General features: G+C 40.0%; 1 long non-coding RNA gene across 1 annotated transcript; it reads left to right on the top strand.

Annotated features, from left to right (window-relative positions):
• The first annotated feature begins 291 nt into the window (after positions 1-291).
• On the top strand, positions 292-5571 carry LOC140106751 (uncharacterized). Its single transcript, XR_011850848.1, has 3 exons — positions 292-386; positions 4459-4573; positions 5382-5571. It is a non-coding gene; the product is annotated as an uncharacterized lncRNA (long non-coding RNA).
• The last annotated feature ends 504 nt before the right edge of the window (positions 5572-6075 follow it).

Here is a 6075-nt window from a genome sequence, read left to right as displayed (position 1 = left end):
CCTCTTTGCTTCAGAATGTATAGATTGTGTGCATTGACTTGTGTCCCACTTGGAGGAAACTGGACTAGAGGATAGCAAATAAATTGAATTATAGGAACAGAAAAATGCAACTTCTTTCTCCCAAAAATTTTTCCATGTTTGATTTTAAATCATGTTTCTTACTGCAGTTTGGTTGCATTCACTTCATTAGAGGGAGATCGCAGTATCCCACACAACCTGTGATTCGGTGTGGTGCTGTTTTGAAGATCAATTAAGTGTCTATTTTCTCATGTATTTTTTTTTCCTTTTTTATAGAAACCTTTGCCACTGCCTTATCACTGTGGACACAGTCTTTCACATTCAGTCTCTGGACACCTGCCTAAGTTGGGAGGAGCTACCATCAGACGGTAAGTGCTTGCCACGTGCCTCGTTGCATTGATCGTTGAGGGTGTCTTACTGCATCCAGTACTTTCTCGGTGGTGGTACTGGATGGGTAACTAAGCATTTACATGTCCACAACACCTGAACAATGTCTTGGTGGCACAAATCCTCCCTATCCCCAGCTGTTTTTGTCACATTCTTTACTGGAGTAATTGAGGGGTTATTCCTTTATTACTGTGATAAAAGTGGCGTCCTGTAGTGTAGTGTTAAGATTAGCAAGTGTAGATTAGTAAAGATCATTTGTAAAATGACTGGACACCGTACAACTCAATGGTGTAAAGTCGGCCCATCCTGCCTGACAGATATAGCTCTAGCTAATGTAGCATGGCTCGGCATTGATATTGAGGGGTATTTGTGTTGTACTGTGTGAAATTAGCTATAAAAACGAACTAAGTTCAAAATTGATGTGGTACAATACTGCATTGGTTACTGCCTCAGAAGTGGTAACTCTCCACTAGATTCCTAGGGCACTAGGACGATGTCCTGGTTTGGTCCTACTCTCCATCCCAGCTGTTCTTTTCACACTGTTATTGTGATGACTGAGGAGGTTATCGCTTTAATGTTGTGATAAAATAACTCTCCCTAGAAGTGGCCTTAGAACTAACCTAGTAAATTGGCATCTCACCATACCACTCCATGGTGAGCATGTCCGCCCATCTCCTCTGCCAGGTTAGTGGCTACTTTGATCATGACACGTTGCATTGATAATTGAGGGGTATCAGTGTAACGCCATGTGAAAATGGCTATTGTGGCATGTAGTTACCTATGGTAACAATATGTTAGTGCAAAAACAATATTGATGCAATATATTTTTATGCTGCATTGATTAATAAGGATTTCCCCAGCCCAACAGAACAATGTTCTGGTGTGATTCTCCTTCCACCTAGTGCAGTTCCCCGCTGTTTTTCATCACACTGCGTTACTGTGATAATTGAGAGGGGGTTATCACTTTAATGCCGAGATGAGAATGGCTGTACAGGTCAGATATTAGCAGTAGAGAGGGCTGGTAGGTCCCGTAGTGACATGACGGCTCACCATACAACTCTTTGGTGAACATGTCGACAGGTTAGTTATAGCTCCTGTAGCATGACTCGTGGCATTGATAATTGAGGGGTTATCAGTGAAAAGTACTGTGTAAAGGAGCTGTAATAAAATTTATGTATATTGAAGCATCATGCATCAATATATTATAGTATAAGCCCAAATATCATGCTTCAAGCCCTTGGCCACTGCTCATAGACAAAATGAGAAGCCCGCAGTCGCTGTAATCCCTTGCCACTTCACCATAGCCACATGGCCAGAGCCATGGCCATAAAAGTTGCCCGCAGCTGGTGTCAATCACTGCTGCAACATAGTCACATGGCGCAATTAATCCTTGGCCTCTGTTGCCTTTTGCGCTCATATATTTGAAGCTATTTTTATGCCTGCTTCTAGAAAAAGCTGGAAGTACATTATTTTTTGCTTAAACCTTTGTAGTTGACTTTCATCAAGTCTCTGCTTTCATGTGTTGACATTTGTCAAATTATGGAAAGGTTTTTTGACCCCTCTCATCTTGTTATTTGTTGTAGGTCTGGAAAGTTCACTTCATTGTGTATTGGACCCCAGAAGGGTTTTAAAGAACAGACTACCCTTCCCTCGTTATGGGTCTTATCCTTTTAGTGTTGGTGGGATGGTTGTGGAGGGAATCGGTGGAGGGCTATTATTATATGCTTAGCCGTATGTCCGGTAGTAGTCTAAAGCTGGTTTCTGACACTTCTATTTTATTTTCATTGAAAGGCATAAAAGGTTCATAATTCCCCCGTTATGGATCTAATCCTTTTAGTGTTGGTGGAATGGTTGTGGAGGGAATCAGTGGAGGGCTATTATTGGATATTTAGGCCTGTGTACAGTAGTAGTCTAAAGCTGGTTCCTGAGACTTCTATTTAATTTTCATTGAAAGGCGTAAAGGTTCATAATTCCCTCATTATGGATCTAATCCTTTTAGTGTTTGTGGGATGGTTGTGGACGGAATCGGTGGAGGGCTATTATTCAATGATTTGGTGTGTATTCAGTAGTAGTCTAAAGTTGGTTTCTGACACTTCTATTTTATTTTCATTGAAAGGTGTAAAGGTTCATAATTCCCTCGTTATGGATCTAATCCTTTTAGTGTTGGTGGAATGGTTGTGGAGGGAATCAGTGGAGGGCTATTATTGGATATTTAGGCCTGTGTCCAGTCGTAGTCTAAAACTGGTTCCTGAGACTTCTATTTCATTTTCATTGAAAGGCGTAAAGGTTCATAATTCCCTCGTTATGGATCTAATCCTTTTAGTGTTTGTGGGATGGTTGTGGACGGAATCGGTGGAGGGCTATTATTCAATGATTTGGCGTGTATTCAGTAGTAGTCTAAAGTTGGTTTCTGACACTTCTATTTTATTTTCATTGAAAGGTGTAAAGGTACATAATTCCCTCGTTATGGATCTAATCCTTTTAGTGTTTGTGGGATGGTTGTGGACAGAATCGGTGGAGGGCTATTATTGGATATTTAGGCCTGGTGTCCAGTAGAAGTCTAAAGCTGCTTCCTGAAACTTCTATTTCATTTTCATTGAAAGGCGTAAAGGTTCATAATTCCCTCGTTATGGATCTAACCCTTTTAGTGTTTGTGGAATGGTTGTGGACGGAATCGGTGGAGGGCTATTATTCAATGATTTGGTGTGTATCCAGTAGTAGTCTAAAGTTGGTTTCTGACACTTCTATTTTATTTTCATTGAAAGGCATAAAAGGTTCATAATTCCCTCGTTATGGATCTAATCCTTTTAGTGTCGGTGGGATGGTTGTGGAGGGAATCCGTGGAGGGCTATTATTGGATATTTAGGCCTGTGTCCAGTCGTAGTCTAAAGCTGGTTCCTGAGACTTCTATTTCATTTTTCATTGAAAGGCGTAAACGTTCATAATTCCCTCGTTATGGATCTAATCCTTTTAGTGTCAGTGGGATGGTTGTAGATGGAATCATTGGAGGGCTGTTATTGGATATTACGGCCTTTGTCCAGTAGTAGTCTAAAGCTGGTTCCTGAGACTTCTATTTCATTTTTCATTGAAAGGAGTAAAGGTTCATAATTCCCTCCTTATGGATCTTATCCTTTCAGTTTTGATGGGATGGTTGTGGATGGAATCAGTGGAGGGCTGTTATTGGATATTTAGGCCTGTGTCCAGTAGTAGTCTAAAGCTGGTTCCTGAGACTTCTATTTCATTTTTCATTGAAAGGCGTAAAGGTTCATAATTCCCTCGTTATCGATCTAATCCTTTTAGTGTTTGTGGGATGGTTGTGGACCGAATCGGTGGAGGGCTATTATTGGATATTTAGGCCTGGTGTCCAGTAGAAGTCTAAAGCTGGTTCCTGAAACTTCTATTTCATTTTCATTGAAAGGCGTAAAGGTTCATAATTCCCTCGTTATGGATCTAATCCTTTTAGTGTTTGTGGAATGGTTGTGGACCGAATCGGTGGAGGGCTATTATTCAATGATTTGGCGTGTATCCAGTAGTAGTCTAAAGTTGGTTTCTGACACTTCTATTTTATTTTCATTGAAAGGCATAAAAGGTTCATAATTCCCTTGTTATGGATCTAATCCTTTTAGTGTTGGTGGAATGGTTGTGGAGGGAATCAGTGGAGGGCTATTATTGGATATTTAGGCCTGTGTCCAGTCGTAGTCTAAAGCTGGTTCCTGAGACTTCTATTTCATTTTTCATTGAAAGGCGTAAAGGTTCATAATTCCCTCGTTATGGATCTAATCCTTTTAGTGTTGGTGGGATGGTTGTGGAGGGAATCAGTGGAGGGCTGTTATTGGATATTTAGGCCTGTGTCCAGTAGTAGTCTAAAGCTGGTTCCTGAAACTTCTGTTTCATTAAAAGTCTAATGGATTAATGGATCTAATCCCTTTTAGTGTTGGTGAGATGGTCGTGGAAGGTACTGGTGGAGGGCTATTATTTGGCGCATGTCATAATTAGGATCTTCTTATTACTCATTCTTATTACTTATTACTCTCATCTTGTTTTTTGTTGTAGGTCTGGAAAGTTCACTTCATTGTGTATTGGACCCCAGAAGGGTTTTAAAGAACAGTGTACCCTTCCGGGCAATGCTCATTTTATGTACATGGCATTAAACACTGCAAAAAAACTGGTAAGTTGGTAGTCTAAAGCTGGTTCCTGAGAGTTCTATTTCATTTTCATTGAAAGGCGTAAAGGTTCATAATTCCCTCGTTATGGATCTAATCCTTTTACTGTCGGTGGGATGGTCGTAGACGGAATCAGTGGAGGGCTATTATTGGATACTTAGACATGTGTGCGGTAGTAGTCTAAAGCTGCTTCCTGAAACTTCTATTTTATTTTCATTGAAAGGCGTAAAGGTTCATTATTCCATCGTTATGGATCTAATCCTTTTAGTGTTGGTGGGATGGTTGTGGATGAAATCGGTGGAGGGCTATTATTGGATGCTTAGCCATGTGTCCAGTAGTAGTATGAAGCTGGTTCCTGAAACTTCTATTTCATTTTCATTGAAAGGCTTAAAGGTTCATTATTCCATCGTTATGGATCTAATCCTTTTAGTGTTGGTGGGATGGTTGTGGAGGGAATCAGTGGAGGGCTATTATTGGATATTTAGGCCTGGTGTCCAGTAGTAGTCTGAAGCTGGTTCCGGAAACTTCTATTTCATTTTCATTGAAAGGCGTAAAGGTTCATTATTCCCTCGTTATGGGATTAATCCTTTTAGTGTTGGTGGGATGGTTGTGGAGGGAATCAGTGGAGGGCTGTTATTGGATATTTAGGCCTGGTGTCCAGTTCTAGTCTAAAGCTGGTTCTTGAAACTTCTGTTTCATTTTCATTGAAAGTCTAATAGATTAATGGATCTAATCCTTTTAGTGTTGATGAGATGGTGGTGGACGGTATTGGTGGAGGGCTATTATTTGACGCATGTCATCTTCTTATTACAGATTTCGAGTGATTGGAGAAAGCTTAAGACATGGATCTTCTGTGCAGTTATCGTCTGAAGAAAAATGTGTTCCATGAAGATGTGCTTCTACCATAATGACCATTTCATCAGTGATATTTGGAAAACATTATTTGAATTTGACTTGTTTTCTTTAAAATTTATTTAATTTAATTTCTTTTTTTTTTTTTACTGAGATGCTGATTTCTACTGTTCTGTAAATAAAGATTTCCTTTCAAAGTAGTTTTGAATTCCACATTACGTCCATGTCACATGATCCTTACCACCCCAACATTTCATCCATGTCACGCTTCACCCCACATTTCTGATTGAACCCCAACAGTACATCCATATAACACTGCATCCCCCACTCAGGTCAACATCTGCAAAAAATGTTTTGTTCTCTCCGTGTTTGCGTGGAGTTTCCTTCTACACTTCAAAACATCCTGGTAGGTTGTTTAAATTGTGAGCCCCATTCTCTTCTGCCTGCCACCTAGTATATAGCCAATGCATGCCCCCTAGTGTGTATATATATATATATATATATATATATATATATATATATATATACAGTGCCTGCCCACTAGTGTATAGCCAGCATCTCCCTGCAACGAGTATGTCCAGCCTATTAAAAAAAAAAAAAAAACCTCTCTACTCACCCTTCTAACACCCCTGCAGGTCTTCTTCTGTCTTCTGAA

This window comes from Engystomops pustulosus, chromosome 11 (genome assembly GCF_040894005.1).
Source record: "Engystomops pustulosus chromosome 11, aEngPut4.maternal, whole genome shotgun sequence".
In the NCBI taxonomy this organism is placed as follows: domain Eukaryota; kingdom Metazoa; phylum Chordata; class Amphibia; order Anura; family Leptodactylidae; genus Engystomops; species Engystomops pustulosus.
The sequence above is the reverse complement of the archived record's forward strand: the minus strand, read 5'-3'. Positions and strand labels throughout refer to the sequence as shown.